Raw genomic sequence first — 18300 nt, 5'->3', positions numbered from 1 at the left:
TCTTCTCTTGGGGGGCATGCTGATATAGAACTAAGCCAATGTCACAGAACGCTCATCTAACCCTGGAGGGAAATAAAAAAAAATCACTTCTTCTGTCTATCCCCAATGACGGCCCTCAATCTCTATGGAAGGGGCTTCATCTCCCTCTGCTTCCCTCTCCAGTACTGCCTCCATCACTCCGTCTACTTTGTTCTCTGCAGGAGGTTGAACATGCACGAGCTGAGCAGCGTTCTCACCCTTGATGGCCTGCTATAGCAACTGTTAGGATAGGGAAGGTAATCTTGTCATGTCACTCGACACTCAGGAGGAAGTGGGGAGGGAAGTGGGTGAGTCACCTACATCTGGTTTCAGCCTTCCATCATCTGCAACATTATAAAACACATAGCTTGCAAGGTTTTGCCAACTAGGTAGCAAAGTAACTGGCAACCGAAGCCAGAAATATCTGTCAATACAGTAGGATATATACTGTGATGAGCATCTAATAGAGGGGAAAAATACAAAACAGTGAACCACACATTTTCCTTTAAAATAACCAATAACTATGCAAGAAACTGGATGGGAACATTTTTAAAAATTCTACCAGTCGGGTGAAAAAGGGTTAGCTTTTATAATAATAATAATAATAATAATAATAATAATAATAATAATAATAATAATAATAATAATAATAATAATAATAATAATAATAATGAAGTAAAGAAAGAAGTATTTCTTTGTGGGAGCACAGGAAAATAAAGGGTGTTATAGAGACCAAAGAAGAGCCAACTAGAAAGAGGAGGACATAGAGGGAGAGAGATGAAAAGAGAGAATTAGTGAAGTGAGGGACTTAGCCACCCTGAAAGTCTTTCCACATGAGCACACCTTATGCACACAACAGGCTAAGGCCCCCCACCTATGTATGTTTAAAGGGATAAAGAGCGTGGACACATGAATTAAAATATAGATTATACAAGTGGCCACCCCTTCTTATCTGCCAAATCCGAAGAATCTAACAAATTGGATCAGGCACTATTAAGCAGAGGGCAAGAGATGAGTGAACAAAAAGGGTGTATGTGAAGAATGAGAAGAATGTAAAGCTCACCGCTTTTCTGTGAAGACATAAACTGTCATACTCTGAAGACTTAATTCAATGTACATTATAAATGTAAAGTTTTCAAGCAAACTAGTTCATCTGTTTATGTGGAATTAATTGAGGGTAGTTTAGAACTGTTTCAAGTTCAAGTGTGTTGACAAAAACAGATTATTAGCATAGCACTGTGTGTCTCACCTCTGCACTACAGTGATGAAGCCTCATCCTGACCCAGTCAGTGACCTTTGCTCCTCGGGGCAGGAGGCTGCTGTTTCCCTTCTGACCTTCTGCTGTCCTGTAGGTCCAGGCGCAGGCCTGCTGGTGAGGTCTGTGTATTTCTGTGTGACTGCCATCACTCTGCACTGCGCAGATTCCTGCAAAAACATAAAGCGTTAAGTTGAGAGAGGGCCCACTCCTGCAGCAGGTTATGGTCATAATCTACCTGAGCCCAGGTCACAATTTAATTTCACCACCATAAACCTTTTGCCCACGCTCTCACAGAAAATATTCGAGGATTGTTACACCAATAAAAAAGCCTTTAATTTGGACCTCCTAGTAGTATCACAGCATATTTTTTCCTAAGTTTTGATTCATAAATCGAATCAAGACTATCAAACTTCTATTTTAAATTGTCAGCTACAATTAGCGCTTTGGTTCTTAATACAGCAACACTTTATTTCAAAAAACAATATTTATACCTGAACTGGAGCAGGAATATAGCAAAGCTACAAGGAAAAAGCCACCTCATTTCTAATGAATTTCATTTATGTATTTAATATAAATTAATATAAAGAAAACCTCTATTTAATACTACAGTATTAAATGTTAAGAGTAATGCAGATTACTAATACAGCTTTACCTGTTTAGAATTACAAGAAAAATTTCTTATGTTTTTCTATTGCAGTTGCCTGTAACACCAATCTCTTCAACAAACACACACACACACACACACACACACACACACACACACACACACACACACACACACACACACACACACACACACACACACACAAACGATTACACAAAATACTCAAAGATTACATCCAGTAAAATCTGACATCCTTTGCGGGTTTAAAGCCTGCATGTCAGCCTTTCAATTTTTTTCCTCTTTCCCTTGCATGGGTCAGAGGCTGTTGCTAGGCTACCAAACCCAGAATTCACAAGTTCAGAGAAGAGGTTTATATAGGCCACTGCAATTCAAGGTAAAACGATAATAGAAAGCTGATAAAGCTGGAATATGGGTTCAGACAATGTTGAATCACATAGACCACAAACACTGATTTATTTCACACTCAAAGGCAAACGTATAATGTTAATCATAATATTAACTTTTTTTTTTCCAAATCTGAAGTTTAAAAATGTAAGCAATTTTTTAAGGGAAAACGTATTATAGTAACTTGAAATAATGCTCACAATTATTCAAGAAAAGGATGTTACCTTGGTAATAGGTCTGTACACTGAAAACAATGATGGACAATAAACAGCATGGCTGCTCTGTCCCAGAATTTTTGCCTGCCCTTATGAAACACACAGAGCTAAAACATAAAAATATTGTTGATAAATTGGAGGCTTACATTTCAGTGAGAAAGGCTATAGGCATGATAGATTTGGTTGGAAATGCATGCATTTGTGCATAAAAGAGAATTTTTTCCCCCTCTGTCTTACACAAAATACTCAGTCCTGTCTTTCTAGTCCTATTCTCTCTAGTCTCACCACAACTTTGTGCCATTTGTTAATGTTGCCATTATAATGCAGAATAAACCCAGGCATGTGAAACAATAAATGAGATTCAAATAGGCCTACAAATAGAGAAATCACAGAGACAATGGACAGTTTAATGCAGCCATGTGGCAGGTGCTTGTAGGCTAGACCTAGACTAGACTAGACTGGGCTCCATCTGGTGTTGAGGGCCTCCTCCTGATGGTGGAGAGGGCCCAGACAGACACATATTAATGTGGGAACACCGACGTCTAGCCTGCCTCTAAGTCACTCAGCAGACTGCATTTCAATCTCAAAGGCCTCTCCCCATATCCTCCATTTATTACCCCTCAGCAATGCATGAAATTCTACTACAGCTGGAAGGAAGCTGGGAGGCTGGTGCTGTTGTTATAGCACACAGATGACAGGGCGTGATGTATTATAAGTGCCTCAGCTTAATTATCGGTTAAATGAATAGAAGAGAGGAGAATTATAAAAAAAAGATTTCAGCACACATTGTCCACAAGTCGTAACTATTTTTCAAATACTGGGTTTATCAAATCACAATGCTGTGGCTTTGATTTCATTTGAAGGTCTTAATTCTTTATATAAAAATGTCTCACCTAGAAATAAGCTTGTACTGATTTCACATTGTGGATATCCTGACACCATGCAAACCTTGCATAATACCAGACTCTATTACACTAACTGAACAATAACTGCACAGCACACACTAATATTATCATAATTACAACTGCAGGGAGCTAATATTTCTAACCTTACGTGTGAATGGCACATATTTACTAATATGCACAGACAATACCGACTCGCACGTACAGCAGCATGACACCACAAAAGCACAGCTCACTGAGAAGGCACAGACATCTTCTAGCTAGGTCCACTGCTAGCACCTGCCCTGCTCTGTGACGCAGTATAAGCCAGGGCCTACCAACAGTAGCACCAGGCTCTGTTCTGCTACACACTCACACACTCTCCACGGTGCAGAGCCGCAAGCAGCCACAGATTTAGCAGCTATGGCACTGAATTGGCTTGTTTAAAATTCCATATGCTTCACACTACAGAGAACATCCTGTCACTCAGTGGCAGCTCCACTCTGACTCAGATTGAGTGGAGAATGAGCAGATAATGTGCACCCCAAAAAGCATTATGAAACAAGCCTGAAAACCAGTCTGGGTGACCCAGCTGACCCTGCCTTTCAGTGATGCTGCCTCCCAAAATCCCTCTGCTTGGCCTGCTACTCTACATCAGCAATCAAATCATGCTGTGATTTGTGAGAGGCCAGAGTGCTCAGTCATATCTACCTTTTAACAGAGAAAATACAACTTAGTGGCAATGTAGCATGCTTGTTTTTCTCACCATCAAAACCAGAATGTGCCTTTGTTTTAACTGCACAACGTTGTGCTTTCCTGGCCTCAGCACAAGCATGAGCTGTTGTTTTGAACTGTTTTCTGTGTCTGTGAAGTTTTAAAATGCTCCCGATAAGGACATCAATCATGCTAAATCCACGAATACAACATGATCCCTTTGACAAACATCTGTGTCTTCTTCCTCCACTTCATAACCTGTCACACATTACTTTGATGACCTGCTACACATCCTCCTCCTTACTCCTATAGGTATAATATATTAAGCACTCTTAATGTATCTGAAAGATGGATTATTGCCATCAGAATCAACAGAAGCACATAAAGGTGAGTGTACCTCTTAAACAGAGTACTTCTGCATGGTGTGACATGGCTCGATGACGCACCTGCATTTTGCGTTTTAAAGGTAAAATACAACAATGTGCATTAACAGATTGCTACCAATAAGAAGCTTTGATTCTTAATACAATTTTTCCAAATCCAATAGGCTACACAAACAGGCCAGCAGAGAGGGGACATGGGGGCTTCTGATAGAACACGTGACATTCAAGATCCCTCCAATCAGGTGCCTCTTCTAGCTACAGCTCGTGCTCATCTCACCTCATCTCCCCTGTTTATCGGCATCGAAATAACTACACGGTTAATGCAAAAAAACAAAAAACAAAACCTATCTAAAACACCAGTCTTAGCTACTGTAACAAGGCAAGCACGTTCCATTCAAAGAGAAAGCACCAAAGCATGAACACCACTGCCGAATCGCCCTCCTCCTCATCACTCTATGAATGGAGCCTGTCTCCGGTTGCTACTGTCACTCCACGCATCCTTCTCGAAAGAAATATAGCACCATGAATCCGTTTTTTGGAGGCCATGTTCCTCTCTGCACCGGTGCACGTCCAAGGAGATGGGATACGTTTCCCTGTGCGATGCACGGACGCTGCCGCGGGCTTCCAGTCCTCCGTGCAGGCTGCATCCATCCGCTCCGGCAGCACCCCCTTCTCGGTCCGGTTCCGGCTCGCTCTGCCGTGACGACTGCAGAATTAGTTTATACATTCGGTTCTCTAGCTTTATGATATTACATAAACTCATACAGCTAGATAACCAAAGAGAAAAACTAACCCACGTCTCTTAAAGGGGCCGCCGGAGGTGCTTGTGTTGTGGTCACATGGAGCCATTGCATTCCGCCTGCATGCATGCGCACGCCTCTCTCACTCTCTCCCCCTCTCTCTCTCGCTCCCTCTCTCTATATAATGTACACACCGAAATGCGCGCATGCACAAAGCAGGTTACAGTCAAGGTAATACCCTGTTTTATTAAGATCTTTACGGTATGGCTTGTTCAGAACAAGCCTAGCATCACCAGACAGCTCCAAACTGAAAAGGCATTAATACAGAAGCAGGACAAGTAATATTAAGAAAGGAACATGGAAGCCATAGTTTACATCCCCACAATCACCACATGTGCTTCAGAGGCAAAGCAGCAATGGCACCATACAACCTGTCTTATTTTCAACCGAGCCTATTCCTACCTCGTAGCAATCAAACTGCGGACTATTCATCATCTCCGTTCTTCAAAAACACTGCTGAACTTCCTCCTACTACAAGTCCTGAGGAGCATCTGCAGGGTGAAGTCACCCAGCTGCAGGAGGAGGATGATGATACATCCACCTGTCATCTATGGACAGGCGTAACAGGCGTAACAGGAAACCCGGCTCTATGCCCTAATATAGCATTAATGTCCAACTTTGGCTCCTACAGCGATAACACAACACATAAGAGACGATGCTACGTCCGCTTTTTTCCCAACAGAACTCACAAACAACCGGCTTATTGTTCTTTTAAATGCCAACTCACATCGACCCATTTCAGAGCATAGAGCACAGTTTCCTCGTTGAGTGAATTAATCCATGAATTGTTTGAAAGCAAGACAAACTTCCAAAGGCCTATATAACCTACAGCACAAGAGCTTCCAGCTAAATGTCAACAACATGATCTAGTGGAACAAGTCCCGCCTCACTTGATGTTACTGTGTGTTCTGGATTATAGCATGTTGTGACAGCAGGACGAACAAGCCTTTATAATCCTTTATAATCAGCCACACATGGCTATTATACTCGAACTTGCTACTTTTCCTCGTGATAAGCGCGTCGAGCTAGAATTTAGGGGGGGGGGGGGGGGGGGGGGGGAGGGGGAATGGATTCCAAATATAAAGGCAGGACGAAATAGTAAATCGACATCTTTAATAAGGCAATAAGCCAGTTTTGCGGTACAAATACTTATTATTTTAATAAATTAATGGTGCCCAAGTAAATCAAAGCAAATAAGGTAAATAATTTAAATTAATTGCATTATTTTTACTTTTATTTTAATTATCATAAAATTTTAGATTAGATAGGTCACGCTGAATTGAGAATAATACACAACATACTCACAGATTCTATTTGAAAGAGCAGGTTCCATAATCGGACGCTCACACCTTGCTCAGAGGCAGCAATATTAAAATCCACTAGGCAGAAATATTCTTCCAGTCTCAGATAGGGATTGAAGCCTCCTCCTTTGGCTATGTCCAGCTGTGATACCGCGTGTCGACCATGTGGGATACCGACACGCGCGAAGACAAAGCCCATTTTACACAGAACATCACGATGTGCACGTAAGAAATACACGAGAAATAATGTGGGATATCAAGCAAGCCGCAGCAAAGCCCGAGGAAGAGAAAGCGAGAGTGAGGAGAAGGCGCATAGCAGTGTCAGATATGGGGAGCAGGAGGCGGAGGGCCGCTCCGGGGCCTCGGGGTCAGACTGCCAAGGGATACGCGCGAAATTAGGTATGCTCACTGGCACGCACACATGGGTTAGCATCAGAGATATGGGGTGGATAAAACGGACACACGGAGTAATGAAAGTTCAAGACAGAGTAGACACAATGTTTTCCAGAACAGCTTCCATTAAGCTTATTCGCTATAATAAACAGATACCGCCTGTGGGAGTGGTTGTTGGACCTCAATATGAAGTCCGAAGACCCTGCCAAAATCTACTAGGAGGTGATTTCCCTCAACAATGTAAGGGCTAATTATTTTCCTTTTCTATTGTCAATCTACAGATCATGTACTGTGCTTTCCTCACATCGCTAATAACAACAGCATAGCAGAAGCCTATTCCAAAATAAAAAAAGATAACCAGAAATGGAGATAGCCATGCAACAGTGTGTAACACCACCACAGTCACATGAATGCATGAATCTGCATGGGCAGCATACACCTGTCCGTGTTTAGGGACATCCCTAAATATCCTGTGCGTAAAGACAGGAAGTCTGCTCGTATGAAGAAAGATATAACAGCCTGCAGTCTGTTTTTGGATAAAAGCCCGTTAAGTTAAGCAGTATAGCGTTATTTTTTAATTACAAATCATCTTATTTTTACAGCCCTGTTCCATTTTCTATGCGTTTATTTTGATTATAACTACTAGATTTCAGGAAATCAGCATTTAAGCTTTAGTTAATAATTTCAGTGAGGTGATTGTCTGGAGGTCAAATTAACAAAATGCAGAGAATGACTACAAAGCGTCAGTGTACGCAAAAACATAAATAGGAATACATTAGACGTAGGATTTCGTGCAATCTCAGTAAAAGCCTGTAATGTGTTAACTCGTCACTTTCAGCTAACGCTGCGTGTTTTAGATGGAGCTTCATAAAATTCACAACCGTTTATTCAAAAGTATATTCATAATAATCACCCCCTCCTCGCTCTCTCCTTATGTGTGTGTGTGTGTGTGTGTGTGTGTGTGTGTGTGTGTGTGTGTGTGTGTGTGTGTGTGTGTGCGCGCGCGCGCGCGCTTGGGTGGGTGTGTGGGTGGCTCCTACAGTAATTTTTTCTTTTGATGTACCTTTTTAGAAAGAGTTGCAGACAGTTATTGGACTTATATATATATATATATATATATATATATATATATATATATATATATATATATATATATATATATATATGTGTGTGTGTGTGTGTGTGTGTGTGTGTGTGTGTGTGTGTGTGTGTGTGTGTGTGTGTGCAAATAAAAATAAAAAAACTCCACAAATTCACATTTTTCTTTAACTACCAACGCACCGAATTTACGACACTAAAATATAAGGAAATAGTTTTTATCATGCTTTATTTTATTTTTTGTCTTTTTTTATTACTAAAAATGCTATAACTTTCAATTTTTCAATTAACTTAACAAGCCAATTATTCTTTATCTAAAAAAGTAATAACTGTTATTCTTTTGGAAATAAGTGAATTAAAAGCTTTCTGAGAATTGGATAAAATCGCATTATCTGCAGCGTAAGTCGTAACTATCATTGTGTGTGCGTCTGTGTCTCCTTTTTCTTTCTGTCTTTCTCTGTTAAAATAAAATGCTTGTACTGTGCGTTAATTCTGATTGACTCTCAGTTCTGCTTTCATCAGGCTCGAGTTGATGCATCTGAGCCCGCCCCCTGACTGCGTCACGTCCTGTCAGACATGAAGTACAGTAAAGGTGTTCAGGACAACCAATTGAACCTCTTACCTTCACTCAGAGTATTCTGTTCTATTTTCATGCCCCATCTTATCCTTATCACCTCTCCGTTTTAGCCTTTATACTATAAATAAAGTAAATAAAATAGACTAGAATAAAATACACTCTCAGGGGTGATTTGTTTATACCGTTTGCTAAAGTCACATATGACTTACGGTGTATGGATTCGGTGATATCAAGGGGTGAAATGATTGCTTCTTTCTGCTTTTTCCCTACTAAATAATAAAAAAAAAATAATAGCAAAAAGGTGAAAAACAAAAAAGTAAAAGTAAATTAAAAGAACAAAGCTGCAGAGTGTGTTTGAATTTTAATGTTTATCACGAAAAGTACAAAGACTGAACTTCACAAAGAAAAAGAGAAAAGGGGAGTCTCTGTCCATGGTGCTGAAACGAATGAAATTAATTGCCACTGTCGTTGTTATTTTTAAAGAAAAAGTAAAAATCTGAACTATTACGGGTTTGTAAGCAAATCTGAAAGCTCTGAGACTAAATAAAATTTAGGGAAGAATATTTTGAAATTAAAACTAAGTAAACATAGTTACAAACGTGGGGGGAAAACGACACTGAAATTCTAATCAAGAGGTTACACACCAACTTTTCAGTACTGAAATCTATTTTCTGAGAAGAATAAAATAATTTATGAATTGAATAATTATATGAATCTGCGAACAGACTTCAAGAACCAGAATCCCCTGCGTTTTAATGTGATTTAATTTAAATGTGTTGTTTTGACACGCAAACACAGCATAAATATGACCGCAATTTAACTCTAAAATTATACTTAAATGCCAGATTTACGCCCGAATTTTACGCATGAAGATGGCAGCTATAGTGTTGAGTTTAGTTTTTCTATGCAGCGAAACTGTGTGTACTGAATTTAAATGAAATGCCTTAATAAAACTTATCGCATAGAAATAAATAAAGCGGCAGTGTTGTAAGCCTGATTTTATATGATGCGGAAAAATTGTGTGTTTTAATGTTTTAAGTAGAGATGGCAGACAATTTACAGAAGTCCTGCACCTGTTGCATGGTGAGAGAAAGAAAATAGGAGAATAATCATATATATATATATATATATATATATATATATATATATATATATATATATATATATATATATATATATATATATATATATATATATATATATATATATATATATATATATATATATATATATATATATATATATATATGAAGAAATTAACTCTACTAATGAAACTATTTCATTTCTAAATAACGAAGCGAGCCATCATATATCAATATTTAGATTTCAATTGTTATATATGAAACTATTATTTTAAGTACATCTGTGAGAGATAACAAATCTCTTATAGTGTAAGTCCTGGAAATGATTGCAAATGACTGCCTTGTTGAATTTTGCCAAAATATATTTTGGCAAATAAATAAATAAGAAATAAAAAAATAACAATACTTAACTAAAGAAATATATATATATATATATATATATATATATATATATATATATATATATATATATATATATATATATATATATATATATATATATATATATATATATATATATATATATATATATATATATATATATATTTGATTGTTTCTGCGATTTTCTGTTTCTATATACTCATCTGCAATGGCCTGATTAATTAATTTCACGCTGTAGCCCCAGAGAAGATTTTCCCACAAACAAGTGACCAAGAAAAAAAAAAAGAAGACTACGAAAGAAAAAAAATCTCCCAAAGAAAGAAAGAAAGTCAACATCAAGTTCAACAACGTGCTGGTGCTCATTAGCATCACAATGCTGTCTGGGAGCACACAAGTCTTCTTAACAAGAGGCTCTGGCGTCAAGTCCCTCCACCTCCCAGCCAAGGGGACATTTTCCCAGGCTCTGCTAACAATCACACAACTGTTTGCTTTATAAACGCCAGCTCTGGGGCCACTAAGCCCGCCTCATCAGCGCTCAATGGATGGGCCCGCTAATATGGGATGGAAGGGCCGGCTGCCACTCATCAGTTAGAGCTCACCATAATTGACAGCGAAATTTTCAGTTTAACTTGAACCACTATGCAACCTTTACTGAAAAGTGCATTTATATTTCTGCATGATTGTTTTTAACTTACATAAATACTATTACATACAATTATTATTTTTATTATTATTATTATTATTATTATTATTATTAGTAGTAGTAGTAGTAGTAGTAGTATTAGTATTATTATTATTATTATTATTAGTAGTAGTAGTATTAGTATTGCTTTTAGCGATAGTGCTTTTGAAATATGTTACTCGAGCTACCTTTCCCCCCCAGAGTCTCAAGGTTAAGACTACATGACCTTAAATTAATCATATTAAAAACATACTTACAAGCTGTGTACTCAGTAAATTCCACATCTCCAGCTGAAGTCCATTCAGTGCGTTAATTCAAGTTTCTATCGGCCATCTCTCAAGTGCAACCAAACTCTAAGAGCCCAAAGTCCAGCCAATCGATGAACAAGCCTTCGCAGATTGAGAGTAAATCTACACAATGAGTTGATCCAAACCCAAAGAAGAGTGGTTTTTCTTTTTTTCCTTTTCATGACTTTCTTTTCTTTTTTTCATTTCTTTAAAAAAAAAATCACTGCCATTACTTCTGCATCGACACAAGCCAAGGCCGAGGTGATACTGCTGCCAGCATCCTCCTGCTTTCTCCTCACCAGCCCCCGATGACAGTATGCGGTGATGTTGCGTCGCCGGTCCCCTCCTCTCACTCTCTCTCTCTCTCTCTCTCTCTCTCTCTTGCTCTCGCTCTCGCTCTCTCTCTCTCTCTTGCAAACATAACGCCTGGTGTGCACGACGTGTACAGAAACTCAAACATTCTTCGGTGACCATTGTGAAATCCATTGTTATGCTTGAATGACGGGTCTCTCTTTCTTTAAGTTGCATCCAGCGTTTGATATACGTGGTGAGCCGAAAAGCACAATCTCTGTGGCTGCTGGTGAGAGAGCCCAGGAGACGGAGGAGAGAAAGGAGCCAGGGAGAATCAACTGGAGACAGACGCAGACCTCAAATTTTGGTCTACTGGGAAAAAAACGACAGGGTAAAAGGCGCCCTGCTTTTTATAGTGGCATACTCTATGGCAGAAGGTTTTGTATTGCACGAAGAATTGATATGCTCATAGCCTCCATTCCCTTCCAGCCTCATCTTTCCATCTCTTGCCTCCTCATGGTCGTCAATATACAGAAGTATAGGACAAAAAATAAAACAAACAAACAAATAAACAAACAAACAAACAAACAAACAAACAAACAAAACCAACAAAACAATCTGTTTTAGGCAGCGGTGGTAGTGACATCTGGAATGAGCAGTGATCTCCACACATTGCTTGACTGAGGCACCTGTGACAACATCTTGCGTACGGGAACACCGAGCCACACCGAGCAGCAAAGCACAATAAAAGCGACCGCAGATTTACACGTTTCCGTGGGTTTAAAGGCGCACTGCAGGATAAACGCTTGAACAGCAAACGATTTGTAAGAAAAGGAGAAGAGCACAGCAGCGATGTGTGATGTGCTGTTGCCGCAGCCTTAGCAGCGCAAGGAGAAGCTGATGCTTCCCCAGGGCTCCAGTGGGTCACGTTGCTTTACGTGGTGCTACGTCTTCTCCTTTGTGCGTAACAGAGCGCACGAGTGAACACTCGTGTGCCAGATGTCGGTATCAGAGCTGATAAAAACGCAGCATTCAGTCTGTAAGAAAACGAAATCATACTGCAGATACTAACATACGGAGAGGAGAGTCGAGGATAAAAGGTACAAAAACGAGCCGCGGAAACGAGCGTGATTCTTTGCGTGCTTACGTCAAGCGATGGGGTACATTCTTCCAAATGTGTCATCCAATAGACTGCGTGTGCGACGCAGGGTTAACATTCACGAGTTCAAAACACGGATGCCTGTTATAATACGGCTTTATTCCCTCTGCATTTATCTGAAAACATTTTTGGCGTGTGGACCCATTAATCCCAGAAGAAATTTTACATTTTTGACTTTCTAAACGGCAATCTGCCCCCCCCCCAAAAAAAACCAAGTGTGTGCGTAAATATAACTGTCCAAATGTCAGAATTTAGGAAGATTAAAAAGAATAGGCCAAAGGGAAAGCAGTTATGTATTATTTGGCTGGTTTAAATTATAAATTAAGACAACAGAAAAGTAGAAAAGATTAACCAAGTAGAAAATACAAAGCAAGATTTAAAGTCACAATTTAAACTCAAGCCAAGGAAACCTGATCATTATCATTATTAATTGTGGAGTTAGCAGAAGTATAGTGACAGCAGCGAGAGAATTGTTATGAATATAAATCAGACATACGGTTCGACATTAAACTGCATTTTCCCGTTTATAGAAGCAAGCAGACCATACACAAATTTAGAACAGAAACCAGAGTTTATTTATTTTTGTTCTTAATATTTAGTCCTGCAGTCAAATTAACTTGGGTCACAGCTGCCCGTGGATCATGAGGGCTCTTACAATTAAAGACTATAAATCATATGTCCCTTTATTGTTCTCTAAATATATTAACAGTGTCGCGAGGTTCCCCTTAAGCATCCACACATCTCCAAGTGTATAATGGCGGTCAATTAAATCAAAGTGAATCAGTAATCTCGTAACTGTGGCCCTTAATAAGGCCTGCACATCCGCACTTCTTTGCCGCGTAGTTCAGATCATTCGAGCCGAAACAGCGTCACCTAACGGCACAAACTCAGAGCTGCTGTTCGGGCCTGCATGCTTATTATCTCCGGCCTACGTCCACAGCACATTGCAAACCACAAAAAACGACATATTACTCCGTGACATCAATGTAACAGGAATAGAGCCATGAATAGAAACGATAGGATGCATCAAAACTATTGATTTCTGCAGATGTAGTGACTGTAAAATTGCAGGAGTAACTGATAGGCCTGATATTTTGTGTTTATTTGTTTTCACATTACAAAGCACGCACAAAGAATTTGAAGATCGTTAGTGTCACTCTAATGGAGATGCATAATATTAGTTACTTCATCATCAAAATCCTCGTTGCATAATTGGTGGTACTGAATAATATCCATGCACAGGCCTACATGATGCTACAGAATTGTCTGCAGGGCATTATTCTCTGCAGCATTGGAGAAAAACGTGATTGATCTTCGTGCGAATGCTTTGAAATTTAGAGGCTTCAAACCGAAATAGGAGCGCATGAAACTGCGTAATCTCTTAAGCAGAATGACCCGCAGTCACCATATTTTAGAGCAGCAGTGTCTTCGTTTTCAACGTAAGTAAGCTGTAAAATCATATCTAGAATGCGCAATCAGCTAATATCAAAGGAGTCTAATATTTTATAGAGACGGGAGAAGAACGGTTGTATCTTGTTACATATTTTTGTGTTGTTTTTTGTTGTTGTTGTCTGCAGTAGAAAAGCGTTTCCATTAATACGAAGTAATGACACACATATGCACGTGTAAATGCTAAATACATCCCTTAGAGGCAATTATACTGAAGGTTTGCAAATCTACACACAGTTTAAAGAAATTTGTTGAGATTATTTTTGATTTTTTTTAAAAAATTTACATCGACGAGCAGGACATGTAGGACAACTGGAGAAAAAATAATTAAACGTTTGTCCCTTTCTTAGCACAATGTGAGGTTTAGTTGTCCTTTTAATGAAGAGTTGATATCTTTGGGCAATAAAAAAATGAATGCTTTAGAAAGTAGAGGTTTAAAAATGGTTTTCAAATACGGTAAAATTACACAGGTCAGGAAAATCGAATAGTGGTGCAATCACCGGTAAAAGACAATCGAATTCACCAAGGGAGTAGCAACGTCTAGCTCAACATGCGTTTGTCATGTCAGCTCCTCCTATTCTAATTTTTGCATAAACCTACATTTGGAAAAAATTACCTGGACAACATACTAAATATATTTATTGACTAAAAGAAAAAAAAATCAATTTATTAATCGGCTCACAAAGTCATATTTATAAGGTACGTTCAATGGTGCTCACAAAACTGGAGATTGCTTTTCTTCTTTATATGAATCTCATCTGTTTAATTTACAGACTGAAAAGCTTAATGAAAAGTTAGTTTTCTTGCACTCATAATTCACGATTTCCTAAACTGCATCCAACTTCCCCTTAAAATCATTCATTCCTGTCAAATTTGTATGGCTGTCATCATGCATGACCACACTGAACTCTGTTGGGTTCAATCGTTAATAAGTGACCGATTCAAGTGGCCACTTCTGGGAATTGTAATGGCCGCTCTTCAAAGAGGCCTGACCTGACACTGAAACAGCGGTGTCAAAGGTCACACATGAAGACCAACAGGAAGCCAATATTTGTCCTTCAGTCTGTCATGCCCCTAAATTAGCGCCTAAGTACTGCAGTTAATTGTCATAAGTTGTTTTGGGGTTGGTGGAAAGCTCTGATTCTCCAAAAGGGTTTAAAACATTCATATCTAAATTGATAATGAATTTGGCAGTTTTAAAAGTAATGCCTTGTGAGTTTTCCCACAAATTTGAATTGTTCAGATTATAAGTATTAGCATCATTATGTCTGGGGAAAAAGAAATGATGGGCATGAAAAGCTCTGAAATTTCCATGTTGACTTTTGTCCAACTGAAAGAGACAGATAAATAAATAGATAAGGTTCAGCGCAGTGAGCTCCTCTAGTTTTGAACTGATCACATTATTTGCAACATTGAATAGTTTGTGATATTTTATAATATATTTTGTTTTCTCAGTTATGGACGTTTGCTGTGGTGATGGGAGAATTATTCACTGATAGTGAAATCCATGCTAGGAAGCTTGTTTGTTTGTTTGTATAGCAGCACGTGACAAAAGCAATTATTTTAACAGCATGTAATTCTTAATTAGCAATTTGGAGACTGACCCACTTACATCCTGGGTCAGTTGAGATCTGGTGGCCAACCTTTCAATATCTGTGAGAGGCATTTAGAGGTCCATGCATTGGGCTGACATACCTACACACAGCCCTGAAGCGATCAACTGACCTAAAGCAAAATCAGTTTCATCGCACTGATAAAATCAAACACTCAACTCATGAAACACACTTAAAACACAACAGCATAGGCGGCACGTGCACTTATCGCTGCAACATCAACAAACCCCACGTTCATGAATGCAACACAGAAGCGATCAGATCATTAAAAAAAAGAAAAAGAATAAAACAGAAAAAGAAAAAAAACATACTGTGCAAATGCTAAACTTACATGTCAAAGAAACTGATAACCAGAAAAGTCATTCAACTTACATTTCATCACCTGCTTCTGGTTCTTGATCCTCAGGCTGAGGAAGAGATGTTGATGCTTTCTCCACCATGTGAAAACAGAGGAACGGTCTTGCTGCTTTCCTGGTTTAATTGGGAACAGGCTGGAGTTTATGCTAATGAGCGCTGACATCAGTTCTAGCAGCCCCCCACTCCATAAAGGAGGAGAGCAAAAGGGCCAAAGTCGCGCCTCTTTTCCCAGGCAATTCCGTCGGTCAAGTTCAAGCACAGCGGTTGTCATTTAGAAAATGTGACTGCGCAGATAAAAATTAGGGGAGGGGGGTAGATTTATTTAATTTTTTTCCTAAATGAAAAAAACTATACATTTTTGCCTGTTTGACATTTTTCCTAGTGTACCAACAAATTTGAGTGAAAACGTTTCACAATGAGCATGTGAGTTTGGAAATTTCTTTCCAAGAGTAAGAAGACTCCCCCATGGGGCTGACAAAATATTACCCCAAGAAATGTTTTCTTGGAGTAAAAAAAGAGGTGCGTCCAGTTAACACTTGATATTCTTCGGATTCATGGAATTTATACCGAGTACATGATGTAGTGGTAGAGTACAGTAGTGGTTGAGAAAACTGAGCTGCTGAAGGTTCATCTTTGGTTAAGTGAGTGTAACTGTCGTTTCCTCTGGCAAAGAGAAGTTAAAAAAATACCTCAAGCACCAGCTTTCTCGTGGTTTTTTTTTTTTTTTTTTTGCGTGTACTTGTTCATCACTCATCTGTGCATGCGAGCGAGTGGATGATCCATGGGATCATCTATGCTGCCGGAAACACAAGCACTCGGTGAAACAGAATTAGCGTCGTACATTTGCGTAATTACAATCTAAAGTGTGCAATCATTCATGTCGCCCAAATCCAGAAACCGTGTGAGGAGACGCCAGCGCAACAGCTTAACGCATCGCAGCAGAATCAAGCTGAGCCAATTCTGCCGTGTTTGTCTCTGAATCTGAAAACAGACGGCCATGATAGGTCAGTGAATACGCAGATGTAAGGCCAATACGCATCTCAAAGGCTTCATTTGTGGGTGAGACACAACAGGTGTGTGACTACAGTTTGTTTTTATTATAGCATGTAAGCTTTTACAAAGAGCACTCATTAAATGGTTTTGGTCAGTAATCTCTCTTAGATTTTCTTTTTCTTCCTCCAATCAACCTCGTTCACAGACACGTTTTGCCAAATAACGGCAGGTAAAAGAGGCACAGGTGTGCATAATAATATTAATGATCTGAATTATATTTGGTCCTGAGCTGGTGCATGTTGGTAGTATGGCTGCTGCATTCAAGCACAGAGCCATTTTGAATGCAACATCTGTGCTTCTCCTGTTGCAGCGATACTAAGTTCCTTGAGGCTGGTTCAAAGAAATGCATTTTTTCTTATTAATGGAGAGTGATCAGAAATGTACATGATAAATAAAAGCTATTTGATCACTCTGAAAGGAAATAACCAACCAGACTGTTATATTTGACACCTATGACAGTGTTTGGCTTGTATACACTGTAGAAACAGATGTGGGATCAGGTTTTTTAAAAAGATAATGCCTCAGCAGTGAATCGCCTTAACAGATGCAGTGTAACCTTCCTTATAATATATGCCTGGTAATTAACAATCATGACTCTCACTACTCTTTTAAATAAATCCATGTGACAAAGCAGATCTGGCCCTCCGTAGCTGGTTCCCACACAGCAGAGGAGGCAGCAGTTAGGAAAAGAGACAAAAAGGAAAAGAGCGGGGAAAATGAAGGGAGACGAGAGAGGTGGTGGGGGGAGTGTTTCCTTTGACGGGGCACCATTGCAACATTTGCATATATTCAAATCAGGTGATGAATGTCATGCATGAGGGTGAACAAAGACAAGCCAATGGGAGGGCTGCGTCTCTGCTGCAGGCTCAGAAGCAGCCGTCGGTATCCCAGCAGCACCCTGGGAGAAACACGGGGAAGTGGTGTGGGAACCAAGAGGCCCCCCGATCTGAGCAGAGGGAGGGGAGCCACTTGTAGTCTGTGGTGAATTTGCATTTTATTTGTGTCCATTTTCCTCAGTAATTTCTGCCCCAGCACTTCAACCACAGATGGCTAACACAGGAAGAAGGATTTGCATTTGTGTCAAAGATGATAATGATGGACATGTTTTCCACCCAGACAGAGACATTCCTTCTCTGGGTCTGAATTACATTTTAATGTCTCGAAAAATATACAAAATATTTAAGAAATTACTATTTCCTTTTGTTTGTGATCAATGCCAGATGTAGGCATTGGAAAAGTCAGAGTTTGCACAATGTCAGGATGATCTATGAATGCTGTGCTATCCACAAAAGACAAAGC

The 18300-nt window shown here is 39.3% G+C and overlaps 1 long non-coding RNA gene across 3 annotated transcripts in view; it reads right to left on the bottom strand.

Moving 5' to 3' along the window:
* Positions 1-16036, bottom strand: part of LOC308394251 — a 42160-nt gene extending 26124 nt beyond the window's left edge. The window contains exons 1-2 of one of the 3 annotated variants that reach the window (XR_013971142.1): positions 15964-16036; positions 1268-1443 (exon numbers count right to left, since the gene is read on the bottom strand). This is a non-coding gene — a long non-coding RNA (uncharacterized lncRNA). Of the gene's footprint in view, positions 1-1267; positions 1444-6583; positions 6769-11049; positions 11368-15963 lie in introns of those variants that run through there. The other 2 variants (XR_013971143.1, XR_013971144.1) reach the window with 2 other exon arrangements.
* Between the last annotated feature and the right edge of the window lie 2264 nt (positions 16037-18300).

Source organism: Rhamphochromis sp. 'chilingali' (assembly GCF_963969265.1).
Source record: "Rhamphochromis sp. 'chilingali' genome assembly, chromosome: 3".
Lineage (NCBI taxonomy): Eukaryota > Metazoa > Chordata > Actinopteri > Cichliformes > Cichlidae > Rhamphochromis > Rhamphochromis sp. 'chilingali'.
The sequence above is the reverse complement of the archived record's forward strand: the minus strand, read 5'-3'. Positions and strand labels throughout refer to the sequence as shown.